Genomic DNA, 12929 nt, shown 5'->3' with positions numbered 1-12929 from the left:
ATTAATGCTGATTTTATATTAGATATGCATATTGTCCCATTAGTTATCTTCTGTAGGAAAATCGAATCTTGAAACTTACTAGTACTACTAGGTGTTGACTTACAAGTAACCGGGAAGCACAATCTTCTTTGGCCTAGCCACAATGAGTTCAACTTTCTAGGATTGCAGTTGGAAAACCCTGGCACCTCAAGGTAGTTACTGCCAAATGCGGTGCGAGAAATGACATCTCCAGTGAGTCTTTGGAGCTCCGGGAAGACATCCAACTCATAGCTACCGTCTGAACCAAGGGATCGCGCCCATCTATCGACAAGCTCTTGGCAGCATGTAGACAAGGCTGGCATCATGAGCTGCAAATTCAATTTGATGATGTGCGCTCGAAGGATCAGTCACACACTTAATACAAGTTTGAAAGAAAACAAATGCTTACTTAATTCGCAAGCCAATGCTTGGAGCACTTCATACGAAACAACTACAAATACTTGAGCTTCTCGAGATGGAATGCGGGGTTAAGGATCCTTCTATGCTTGACCCATTTCTCGCTGTCGTAAGCCGCTAATCCTCCAGCAAGCAACCTAGACAGAGCCGGAAACTTGAGCTTCTCGAAGTGGCCGAACTTGTTGGACAACACTTCCTTGGCTAAGTCAGGGTCGCTGATGGTGACAGTGGGGAACACACTAAACCAAGATACACACGTCTTTCCGTGCTCCCGGACAAGGTCGTGGAGGAACGGGGGGAAGAGCGGGGCTATGTTGTGACAGCGCAGAGGCATTGACCTCGATCGTGCCTCCTTGTTCCGCCGCCTGTAGTCCATGAGATCTCCGATGAGGAAGCGGTAAGACATGTCACGGAGACCCTGGGAACGCAAGGCACACTCAATCCGCCGCGGGCACCACCACAGCAAATCTACCAGCCGGCTAGCCTGCCATAGAAGAACAAAGACGAGGGTACCGCATACCAGTGAGCTCCATGGCACTGAAGCTGGACTCATCAGCGCGTTAAGGACCATTCTCTCTCTTGACAAGTGAGGGAAGAAAGGCCAGTTGGCAGTGCAAGGGGGACTGATTTGATTGAATGGGTATGCTAGAGATGGTCACGCTATATAGAGATGGCCCGTTTGTTTAAGAGATGTTCTTGGTTTCTTGCACTATTTAATAACAAAGTCTGTGGTCTATCTGATCAATGCCCTTGCCCCTAAGGAACTTGGTAGATAAGGAACTACGGTGAAGATCCGATTGGCAGGTGATTAGTTAATTTACGGTGGTTGTTTTAACCGTAGCTATGCCCTAGCTCTATCTCTCTCTAGCTGCACCTCGCTTGCCCTCTGCGCTCGAACGACAGAAACAGGAGGAAGAAGGAGGCAGAACACGGTGGTTTTTCTGGCGCACGTACGCCTTCCTTTTTTCCCCTGAGCACGAACTCGACGTGTCAACGAGCTACACAGAGGAGAGGGCGTTTTATACCTGCGAGCACTGACATGCCAGGCCTCGCCCACACGCACTCGCTCCCCCCACTTCCCATGCCCCGCGTGCTCCGGCTCGCGCCCGCGCATCATGCACGTACACGATCGCCATGGCCTCCTAGCGCGCCCGACGCGGTCGCCTCCCCTGGACCCTCGCTAACACACACACACACACACACGCCTACGCTTGGACACGCATGCATGCACCCGAGCCCTCCCACGGGCCGAGCCCGATGCGGCCACCGCACGCACGCACGCGCACGCACACGCACACCGCGCCCCGGGCTCGCCGCGGCTTATTGCCCAACACTCTCCCCCTAGGCCATGCCCTAGAGGAGCCCGTCATCCTCGACGTCGGTGTTTGCCAGCAACGCCTGCTCCACTGCTGGTGCTCTCTGCATCTAAGGACAGTCCCGCTTGAAGTGGCCGCGCTCGCCGCGCTTGTAGCAGCGTTCGCGCCTGTTGCCACTGTCCCTCGTCGCCACGTTGTGCACGTCGTCGTCGTCCCGAGCTCCACCTTGACGCCGTTCCTCGAGGACGCAGAATTGTTCAATGCCGGGACGATGGGGAAGAGCCGGTCGGGCACCGTGTCCAGGAGCTTCTTCACCAGCTCCTGGTCACCCAGCGTCTCCCCCAGGCTCGCAAATCGCGCCGTCATGCCCGCCAGCCTCCCGGCGTAGACATCCAGGGACTCGCCATCCTGCATCTTCATCCTGTCCAGCTCGCCGCGCAGCCTCGCCCTTCTTGCCGCGTGCACCCGCTCGGCACTGACGAATCTCACCTTCAGAGAGTCCCATACCTCTCTGGCGGTGAGCTTCGCCGCCACCGAGAGTAGCACATCCTCCGGCAGCGCTCCAAGCAACAACGCGCGCGCCGTCTTGTCCTTCCTCGCGTTCACCGCAGCGTCGCCCAGCGCCACCGCCTCCCACATGGTGTGCACGTCAAGGATGGTCTGCGCCTTGATGGCCCAGACCGTATAGTTGTCCGCGGTCAGCATCGGCATCGCCATCGTCGCCGACCCGCCCGTTCCTCCGTCGTGCGGCACGATCGCCATTGCCGCCGGCGAGCTCCAACCGAAGTTTTGATACCAATTGTTTTAACTGTGACTATCCCTAGATCTACCTCTCTTTCTCTCTCTAGCTGCACCTCGCTTGCCCTCTGCGCTCGAACGACAGAAACAGGAGGAAGAAGAAGGAGGGAGAACACGGTGGTTTTTCCGGCACACGTACGCCTTCCTTTTTTCCCCTCGAGCACGAACTCGGCGTGTCAACGAGCTACACAGAGGAGAGGGGTGTAGGATCGAAAGTATGTCTAGAGGGGGGTGATTAGACTACTTGACCAAATAAAAACTTAGCCTTTTCCCAATTTTAGTTCTTGGCAGATTTTAGCTATTTTAGGACAAGTCAAGCAATCATCACATAATTCAAGCAAGCATGCAAAGAGTATATAGGCAGCGGAAAGTAAAGCATGCAACTTGCAAGAATGTAAAGGGAAGGGTTTGGAGAATTCAAACGCAATTGGAGACACGGATGTTTTTCCCGTGGTTCGGATAGGTGGTGCTATCCTACATCCACGTTGATGGAGACTTCAACCCACGAAGGGTAACGGTTGCGCGAGTCCACACAGGGCTCCACCCAAGGGTAACGGTTGCGCGAGTCCACACTGGGCTCCACCCACGAAGGGTCCACGAAGAAGCAACCACCCACAAAGGGTCCACGAAGAAGCAACCTTGTCTATCCCACCATGGCCATCACCCGCACAGGACTTGCCTCACTAGCGGTAGATCTTCACGAAGTAGGCGATCTCCTTGCTCTTACAAACTCCTTGGTTCAACTCCACAATCTTGTCGGAGGCTCCCAAGTGACACCTAGACAATCTAGGAGACACCACTCTCCAAGAAGTAACAAATGGTGTGTAGGTAATGAACTCCTTGCTCTTGTGCTTCAAATGATAGTCTCCCCAACACTCAACTCTCTCTCATAGGATTTGGATTTGGTGGAAAGAAGGTTTGAGTGGAAAGCAACTTGGGAAGGCTAGAGATCAAGATTCATATGGTAGGAATGGAATGTCTTGGTCTCAACACATGAGTAGGTGGTTCTTTCTCAGAACATATGAGTTGGAATGGTGTGTGTGTTCTGATGGCTCTCTCACTGAATGAGAAGGAGGTGGAGGGGTATATATAGCCTCCACACAAAATCCAACCGTTACATAGTTTTCCAATCTCGGTGGGACCGAATCAATAAGCTCGGTCGGACCGAAAATGTAAACCTAGTGACCGTTAGTGATTTTCGGTGGGACTGACATGCAACTCGGTAGGACCGATATGGTTAGGGTTTGGGCATAACGTAATGTCGGTGAGACCGATTACACAAACTCGGTGAGACCGAATTTGGTAATTAGCTAACCAGAGAGTTGGTCAGGCAAACTCGGTGGGACCGATTTGCTCTTTCGGTGAGACCGAGTGGAAATCGGTGAGACCGAAAAGTTACAAAGGGGAAACACTGAGTTTACATTGCAATCTCGGTGGGACCGATTCGCTCTTTCGGTGAGACCGAAAAGTTATGAAAGGGAAACAAAGAGTTTGCAACCCCATCTCGGTGAGACAGAGATCCCTATCGGTAGGACCGAATTGCTAGGGTTTGGCAGTGGCTAATGACAAGTGAAACTCGGTGGCGCCGGATAGGAAGAATCGGTAGGACCGAGTTTGGCTTAGGGTCTAGGTCATATGTGGATATGGGAAAGTAGTTGAGGGTTTTGGAGCATATCACTAAGCACATGAAGCAAGAGGCTCATTAAGCAACACCTCATCCCTCCTTGATAGTATTGGCTTTTCCTAAAGACTCAATGTGATCTTGGATCACTAAAATATAAAATGAAGAGTCTTGAGCTTTTGAGCTTGAGCCAATCCTTTGTCCTTAGTATTTTGAGGGTTCCACTTTCACATCCATGCCATGCCAATCATTGAGCTTTCGTGAAATAATCATCTTGGAGTAGCATTAGCTCAATGAGCTATATGTTGTTATGAATTACCAAAACCACCTAGGGATAGTTGCACTTTCAATCTCCCCCTTTTTGGTAATTGATGACAACATATAGATCAAAGCTTCGACAAATGGTAATAAGCATGAAATATATCGTCGCTTTGAGAAGTATGTGATAAGTAAGAGCTCCCCCTAAATGTGTGCATATTTAAAATTTGCTTTGGACTGCAAATGCACAAAGAGTTAGAGTCATGGGTTACTCTTCCATGTCACATACATCTTGGTGGAGTGCTCAAATAATGACGTAGTATCTCAAGCACTCAAAAGCAAACAAGTTCGAAAAACCACCAAATAAAGCAAGAGAGAAAAGCAACACACTCTCTCTCGAAGCCTATGATCTATACATCTTCTCCCCCTTTGGCAACAAGTTACCAAAAAGTTCCTAGAAAATGCATAGCACTAGATCGACGCTCAGGCTTGATCTTCAGGTGGTGGTGGAGTCCGGATCACTCCAAGGACGAAGGCTTCGGTAGATGCTGAAGTAGTCGCTGGAGTTGGAGCTGAAGTAGATGCTGGAGCTGGTGGAACTGAGGCTGTGGCTGGTGCTGAGGTGGTGGCTCTTGTGTCAGCAACTGGCACGGCAGATGACCTCGGGCCTCGTGGCACTCTGGCAAAAGCATGAGTGGTAGTCCTGCCTCTCCTCTCCTGCATGTCCTCCTGGAGCTGCTCCACTGCAGACTGAACTTCTGTTACCTTGACATCCAAGTCATAGAACTTCTGTTCCATGATTCTCTCTAGGCTCTGCTGATTTTGAGTGAGGGTGGCCAGACTTTGCTCAATTCTCAGCGTGGATGCAATCAAGTAACCAAGCTGCTCTTGTTTAGTCTTCAAGAAATACTCAGATGCCTCCTCTTGAGTAGGCATCTTGGCAGCTTTCTCCTTCCTCGCCTTCTCCTTCTTTGCATATGCTTGGGCAGATGATGGCTTGTTCTCAGTCATGACAACTTGATTGTCCTCGAAATCTGGACGGATGGGCAAATGCTCCTTGTCCAATAAATATATGCCCGTGCCCATCTTGGAGTTGATGAGCTCCTGAATTTGAGGGGCATATCCGCAACTCCTCTTCTGGTCTGCTGCAGTCCTCTTGATTGTTTCCACTATGAGGCTCATCACCTTGAACTTCTGAGGCACATCAAACACATGTAGCAAGTTGATAGCATGGCCTCTGATCATCTTGTGATCTCCAGACTTAGGCAATAAGGTGTGCCTTAGTATCCAATTGATCGTCGGGAGCCCTGACAGAAGGTAATGTACTGAGCCAAACTTGAAGGTATCAAGTGCTTCATTTGGGATCTCCTTGTACATATTTGACATTGAGTTGTGGTCCATTTTCTTCTTGGCATAGATATCCAAGTCATCATCTTGCTCCTCTGGGGCATTTATGATCTGTGCCCATTCGGCCACTGTAGATTGGTACCTTGTACCCTCAGACATCCATGTGATCCTCCCATCTAGATAAAAGTGAGTTGTGGAGTAGAATTGCATGATAAGTTCCTCGTTCCACTTTGTGAGCTTCTGCCCAACAAAGTCAGCTACTCCACAAGCTATGAAGCTGTCTTGCACTCCAAGATAGTGCTCCTCATTGTCCTTGATGTATGTCTAATCAACCCAACGCATATCACAAACAATGGGCTTCTTATCTAGCAGCACTGTCTCATAAAAAACCTGTTGCTCCTTGGTGTGGAACCTGTAGTCCACGGCTGTCCTTCTCCTTGAAGCATATGGGTCTGCTTCTCTCCATTTCCTCAACCCTGAGTCTCTCCTGAGCTTCATGTCCTCAGCCACAGGATGAGCATCGTTGAGGTCTGGAATCTTGGGCTTTAGCTTTCTTAGGACATTCTCTTCCTCTTCCTCAGCAACAGTCTCAGGCACTGGGGCCTTGTTCTTCTCAGCTGCAGGAATGCTTCTTGTGTTCCTTTTGGGCTTTGGCTTTGGAGCTGGCTTGGCCTTGGAAGCAGCTCCCCCTGATTTTATGGCATCTCCCATTAGCTTGGGTGCCTTGGGCGCTGGTGCAGCTGCCTCTTCTTCTTCTTCCTCTTCCATGATGGAAGCTTTGCCAAGCACTCTAGCCACAATCTTCTTCACCCTTTCCTTTCTTTTCTTGCCCTCAGCTGCAACTGGCTCTATGGGCTTCTCAGTTGACATTCTGGCCTTTGACATTGGCTGCCTGCCTGCTGGCCTTTTGAATTTCAGACCTGGCTTAGTGCCTTGAGCTGGCTCAACTCTCTTGGAAGTGGCCTCTTCCTCTGCCACATAGTCCTCATCTTCGGAATCTAAAGTCCTCTTCTTCCTTTGTCTCGTGGCAGCCTTTGGCAAATTGCTAGGAGTGCTCCTGCTGCCTTCATCAGAAGAACTTGAGGGACTAGTGCCCTCACTCATCACCACTTGCTGCTCTGACATATTCTGGCTATCACTCTGGTCTGACATGCTGCAAACTGACTGCTGACCCTGTGAATAGATTATAGAAGAGATAGAAAAGATGAGCATCACAAAATGCAGAGATTTTTGCAAAAGAATGATCCAAAAACTTAGTTTTAGTTTCCCACTGAAATCATCTCGGATCTACCGATTTTGAAACTCGGTGATACCGAAGCAGTTTTGGAACCTAAACTAGTGAACTCGGTAGGACCGAGTCACAGTTCGGTGGCACCGAGACTGCTAGGGTTTCACTGAGTTCAAAAATCGGTCACACCAATAAGTAATTATCGGTCGGACCGAGTCTCACTTGTGCAATGGCATAAGCCAAATCGGTGGGACCGAGTTTTTCAACTCGGTGGGTCCGAGATAGTTTCGGCGGAAACCTAAACCTAGAATTTTCGAATCAAACCTAATCTATGAGCGTTTTGACTGGATAGGAGTGTTTCAATCGTGGCTAGAATCAATATGATCACAATTGTTGGAAATATGCCCTAGAGGCAATAATAAATTGATTATTATTATATTATTTCCTTGTTCGTGATAATCGTTTATTATCCATGCTAGAATTGTATTGATAGGAAACTCAGATACATGTGTGGATACATAGACAACACCATGTCCCTAGTAAGCCTCTAGTTGACTAGCTCGGTGATCAATAGATGGTTACGGTTTCCTGACCATGGACATTGGATGTCATTGATAACGAGATCACATCATTAGGAGAATGATGTGATGGACAAGACCCAATCCTAAGCATAGCACAAGATCGTGTAGTTCGTATGCTAAAGCTTTTCTAATGTCAAGTATCATTTCCTTAGACCATGAGATTGTGCAACTCCCGGATACCGTAGGAGTGCTTTGGGTGTGCCAAACGTCACAACGTAACTGAGTGGCTATAAAGGTACACTACAGGTATCTCCGAAAGTGTCTGTTGGGTTGGCACGAATTGAGACTGGGATTTGTCACTCCGTGTAAACGGAGAGGTATCTCTGGGCCCACTCGGTAGGACATCATCATAATGTGCACAATGTGATCAAGGAGTTGATCACGGGATGATGTGTTACGGAACGAGTAAAGAGACTTGCCGGTAACGAGATTGAACAAGGTATCGGGATACCGACGATCGAATCTCGGGCAAGTATCGTACCGCTAGACAAAGGGAATTGTATACGGGATTGATTAAGTCCTTGACATCGTGGTTCATCCGATGAGATCATCGTGGAACATGTGGGAGCCAACATGGGTATCCAGATCCCGCTGTTGGTTATTGACCGGAGAGTCATCTCGGTCATGTCTGCATGTCTCCCGAACCCGTAGGGTCTACACACTTAAGGTTCGGTGATGCTAGGGTTATAGAGATATTAGTATGCGGTAACCCGAAAGTTGTTCGGAGTCCCGGGTGAGATCCCGGACATCACGAGGAGTTCCGAAATGGTCCGGAGGTAAAGAATTATATATAGGAAGTGCTATTTCGGCCATCGGGACAAGTTTCGGGGTCACCGGTATTGTACCGGGACCACCGAAAGGGTCCCGGGGGTCCACCGGGTGGGGCCACCTGCCCCGGGGGGCCACATGGGCTGTAGGGGGTGCGCCTTGGCCTATATGGGCCAAGGGCACCAGCCCCAAGAGGCCCATGCGCCAAGAATCAAGGGAAAGGAAGAGTCCTAATGGGGGAAGGCACCTCCGAGGTGCCTTGGGGAGGAGGGACTCCTCCCTGGCCGCACCCTTCCTTGGAGGAAGGGCCAAGGCTGCGCCTCCCCCCCTCTCCCTTGGCCCTATATATAGTGGGGGGAAGGGAGGGCAACCATACCTAAGCCCTGGCGCCTCCCTCTCCCTCCCATGACACATCTCCCTCCTCCCGCAGCGCTTGGCGAAGCCCTGTTGGAATCCCACTACTTCCACCACCACGTCGTCATGCCGCTGGATCTCCATCAACCTCTCCTCCCCCCTTGCTGGATCAAGAAGGAGGAGACATTGCTGCTCCGTACGTGTGTTGAACGCGGAGGTGCCGTCCGTTCGGCGCTAGGATCATCGGTGATTTGGATCACGACGAGTACGACTCCATCAACCCCATTCTCTTGAACGCTTCCACGCGCGATCTACAAGGGTATGTAGATCCACTCCTCCCTCGTTGCTAGATGACTCCATAGATAGATCTTGGTGACACGTAGGAAAATTTTGAATTTATGCTACGTTCCCCAACAACAATGTGCTAGGAATCAGATTGAGGAATAGCACAAAGATCAAGTCCATACCCTAGTTCGGCGGGGACTTGCTACGGCGGCAACGGCGGGGCAGAATTCCCGTTGACAGCGACGGAGACCAGCGACTGGAGGCTGCTGGCGGCGAGAAGACGATCCGGAGACCACGAGGGCAGAGCAGGCTATCGCGCGGGCGAAGGGGTTCGGAGAAATTTCCAACATTTTGCCCGTGACTATATATAGCCCGACCCTGTCGGTGTGACCGAGTGGAACAACTCGGTGGCACCGAGATTCATAACTGCAAGCAGTTACTGAAACTCGGTGTGACCGAAAGGTTCAAATCGGTTGCACCGAGATCAAAAACCTAGATCAACTTAATGATCTCGGTAGGACCGAAGGTGGAGTATCGGTCAGACCGAGAATCATAAAGAGGTTTTGGAAGTTTAAGTCTATGAAGAATCGGGGACTCCGAGCGCTCCTCACACAGAGTGGTTCGAATCTGACTTGATCAAATTTTGTGATGCAGCATGAATAGAGTTTGAGACGAGAAAAGCATAGATAGCTAGAGGAGGTTCTTAGGCATTCTTTTCCATCCACTTGGCAAAAGAAGATAAAACCGAACAATCAAAACAACAAGTGGATGTCCTTGAATGAGTAAAATATGCAACCAGCATGCTCACACAATAAGATGGCAAATGAAATATGTGACAAGGCATGCACAACCAATTCTAGCATCTATCAAGCAATTTGCGATGACTAGGTCATCTATATATGAGTATATTGACTTAGGAGTCAAGTGAGAACACTTGATCATAGGTCATACTCATCGTTTAAGCTCAACTGGGGTTACCACTTTTACATAAAGCATTGTTGTGTTCACATCTTTAGAGTTGCTTTAGCTCAAGTCTTAGAGTAAAGCTCCCCCTAGATGTGATATCCCCCCTTAAGAGGGATGAACTAACCTTGGGTTTTGTCGATGATGACTTCATGTAGATATTGAAGATGTGGATGCTCAATGTTGATGTAGATCCCTTGGAGCTATCCATTTGAGTGAATTGCACTTTCAATACCTACATGGGTTAGTCCCACAAGGAACAAACAAGGATATCCATAGACATAGAGTGATGCACACACAAGATGATGTCCATGAAAACTTTTAGGTTACCTTGTCCCTTGTCTTACCAACAAGTGGGTTTGTGACTCCTTGAACTAGTGCACGATGTGGAAGTTGATTGCACTTGTTCTTGCCAAAATGATAAGAGTGAAGTATGTTGGCGGAGTCACCCTCAAGAACTCTCTAGTTCTTCTTCTTTTGGATCCACATCATCTTGATGGGAATCCTTGGAGTTGTAGTCGTACTTGATGAAGTGGAGCTTGAAGTAGTCTTGGGAACCCACTCGACTAATGTCTTTGGAGCTTCTTCAAATGCATCAATTTCCTCTTGAAGCTTGTCCTTGCCTTTTTGCTTGTAGTCTTGTGGTGAAAGATCATCTTGAGCTTGTGTCCCCTTGAAAGAAGTATACTTCTCTTGTTGAGGGACAAACTTTGTCTTTGGGTATTGATCTTCTTCCCACTCAACTCCATTGGCATTGAACTTTCGTTCAAAACCAATACCTTGATTCTTCCGGTGCATTCCTTGCTTGCGCACAATTTCCTCGAATTGCTTACTCCCGGCAAGGCTTTTGTACACTCCTTTCTCTATAATTCCCTTCAATAAGCTATTTTCTTGCTCAAGTGTAACTTGGCTAAGAGAATCATTAGTGGAATCAAGAGAGCTACTAGAAGTAACAATATTAGATTTAGCATGATCATTGTTACTACTAGAGGAAGAATCTTTTTTGTTAGACTTGACTTGAGGCATGTAAGTGGATAAGAGTAAACGCTTGGCAATGTAAGAAGAACTTTTCTTGCGGAGATCATCATTGATTGCTTTTAAGAACTCATGCTCTTGCTCAAGATTGAGCTTTTCAAAGCGTAATTTCTCATGAGCTCTTAAAAGTTCTCAATGATCTTCGAAGATGGTTTCATGAGCTAACTTAAGAGTGTTTAGTTCTTTAGTTAGGGCCTCAATCTTCTCCTTATCATTGTCATTCGTTTTATCTTGATTAGCATGTTTAAATGACATTTCATCATAGTATTCATCACTAGAGTTGTCGCCAAGCAAATCATCACCTAACAAGTCATCTTCATCACTATTGAAATCAACATACTCGGGGTGTGTTACCTTAGGACCTTTGGCCATGAAGCATCTTCCAATTCCTTCATTTGGTGAGTCAAATATGTCGTAGGAGTTGGTTGACACAAGTGCTAGACCGGCAACACCTTCATCTTGAGTATCTTCGAAGTCGGAGTGATAACTTCTCTCAGAGTGGCTGTCGGAGTCGGAGCCGGATACCCATTCACCAACATGAGCTTGATGTCTTCGTCTTGTGTAGCTCCTTGATGATTTTTCCTTCCTTTCCTAATCCTTGCTTCTCCGTGAGTATCTTCGTTCATAACGATCATCTCTACTCCTTCTCTCTCTTGGTGGTGATTCTTTGCTTCTTCTTCTTGGAGAATCTTCTCTTCTCTTGTAGGGAGCCGTACACTCATTGGAATAGTGTCCGGGTCTTCCACAATTGTAGCAGTTTCACTCTCGACTAGAAGATCTTTTGTCATTGTAGGACCTTGACTTGAAGCTTCTATCTTTGCTTCTACTCTTGTAGAACTTGTTGAAGTTCTTCACCATTAAGCTCAATTCTTCATTGAAGTCTTGTTTCTCACTTGATGATGTAGGGGCTTCACATGAGGCTTTATAGGCACCACTTGATTTGTTGTGAAGTTCCTCTTTATCCTTAAGTGACATCTCATGAGCAACAATTCTTCCAATTACCTCCGTTGGCTTGAGATCTTTGTAATTGGGCATCATTTGGATCAATGTGCACACGGTATCATATTTTCCATCCAAGGCTCTTAGAATCTTCTTGATGATGAATTTATCGGTCATCTCTTCACTTCCTAAGCCAGCAATCTCATTTGTGATGAGAGCAAGCCTAGAGTACATTTCAGCGACACCTTCACCATCCTTCATCTTGAACTTGTCAAGTTGGCTTTGAAGCACATCCAACTTGGATTCCTTGACGGAGTCGGTACCTTCGTGCATATCAATCAAAGTGTCCCAAATTTCCTTTGCATTCTCAAGGCGGCTGATTTTGTTGAATTCTTCGGGGCACAATCCGTTGAAGAGAATATCACAAGCTTGAGCATTGTATTGCAACATCTTCAACTCATCCGCGGTAGCTTCACGGTTCGGTTCTCTCCCATCAAAGAAGTCACCTTGCAAACCAACACACACAATAGCCCAAACGGCGGGGTTATGTCCAAGAATATGCATTTTCATTTTATGCTTCCAACTAGCAAAATTAGTACCATCAAAGTAAGGACCTCTACGGTGGTAATTTCCCTCGCTAGACGCCATACTCTCTAGGTTGTGAAACCAAGGCTATGACCACCAAAAGCTATGGAGATCAAAGCAAATGGAGACCAAAGCTCTGATACCACTTGTAGGATCGAAAGTATGTCTAGAGGGGGGGGTGATTAGACTACTTGACCACATAAAAACTTAGCCTTTTCCCAATTTTAGTTCTTGGCAGATTTTAGCTATTTTAGGACAAGTCAAGCAATCATCACATAATTCAAGCAAGCATGCAAAGAGTATATAGGCAGCGGAAAGTAAAGCATGCAACTTGCAAGAATGTAAAGGGAAGGGTTTGGAGAATTCAAACGCAATTGAAGACACGGATGTTTTTCCCGTGGTTCGGATAGGTGGTG

At 47.9% G+C, this 12929-nt stretch overlaps 1 pseudogene; it reads right to left on the bottom strand.

Annotated features, from left to right (window-relative positions):
• The window catches only part of LOC125535562 (cytochrome P450 CYP72A616-like), a 193002-nt pseudogene extending 191996 nt beyond the window's left edge, over nucleotides 1-1006 (bottom strand).
• Nucleotides 1007-12929: the final 11923 nt, after the last annotated feature.

Source organism: Triticum urartu, chromosome 2A (assembly GCF_056163025.1).
Source record: "Triticum urartu cultivar PI428250 chromosome 2A, HENAU_Tu73, whole genome shotgun sequence".
Lineage (NCBI taxonomy): Eukaryota > Viridiplantae > Streptophyta > Magnoliopsida > Poales > Poaceae > Triticum > Triticum urartu.
This window is presented reverse-complemented; position numbering and strand designations above follow the sequence as displayed.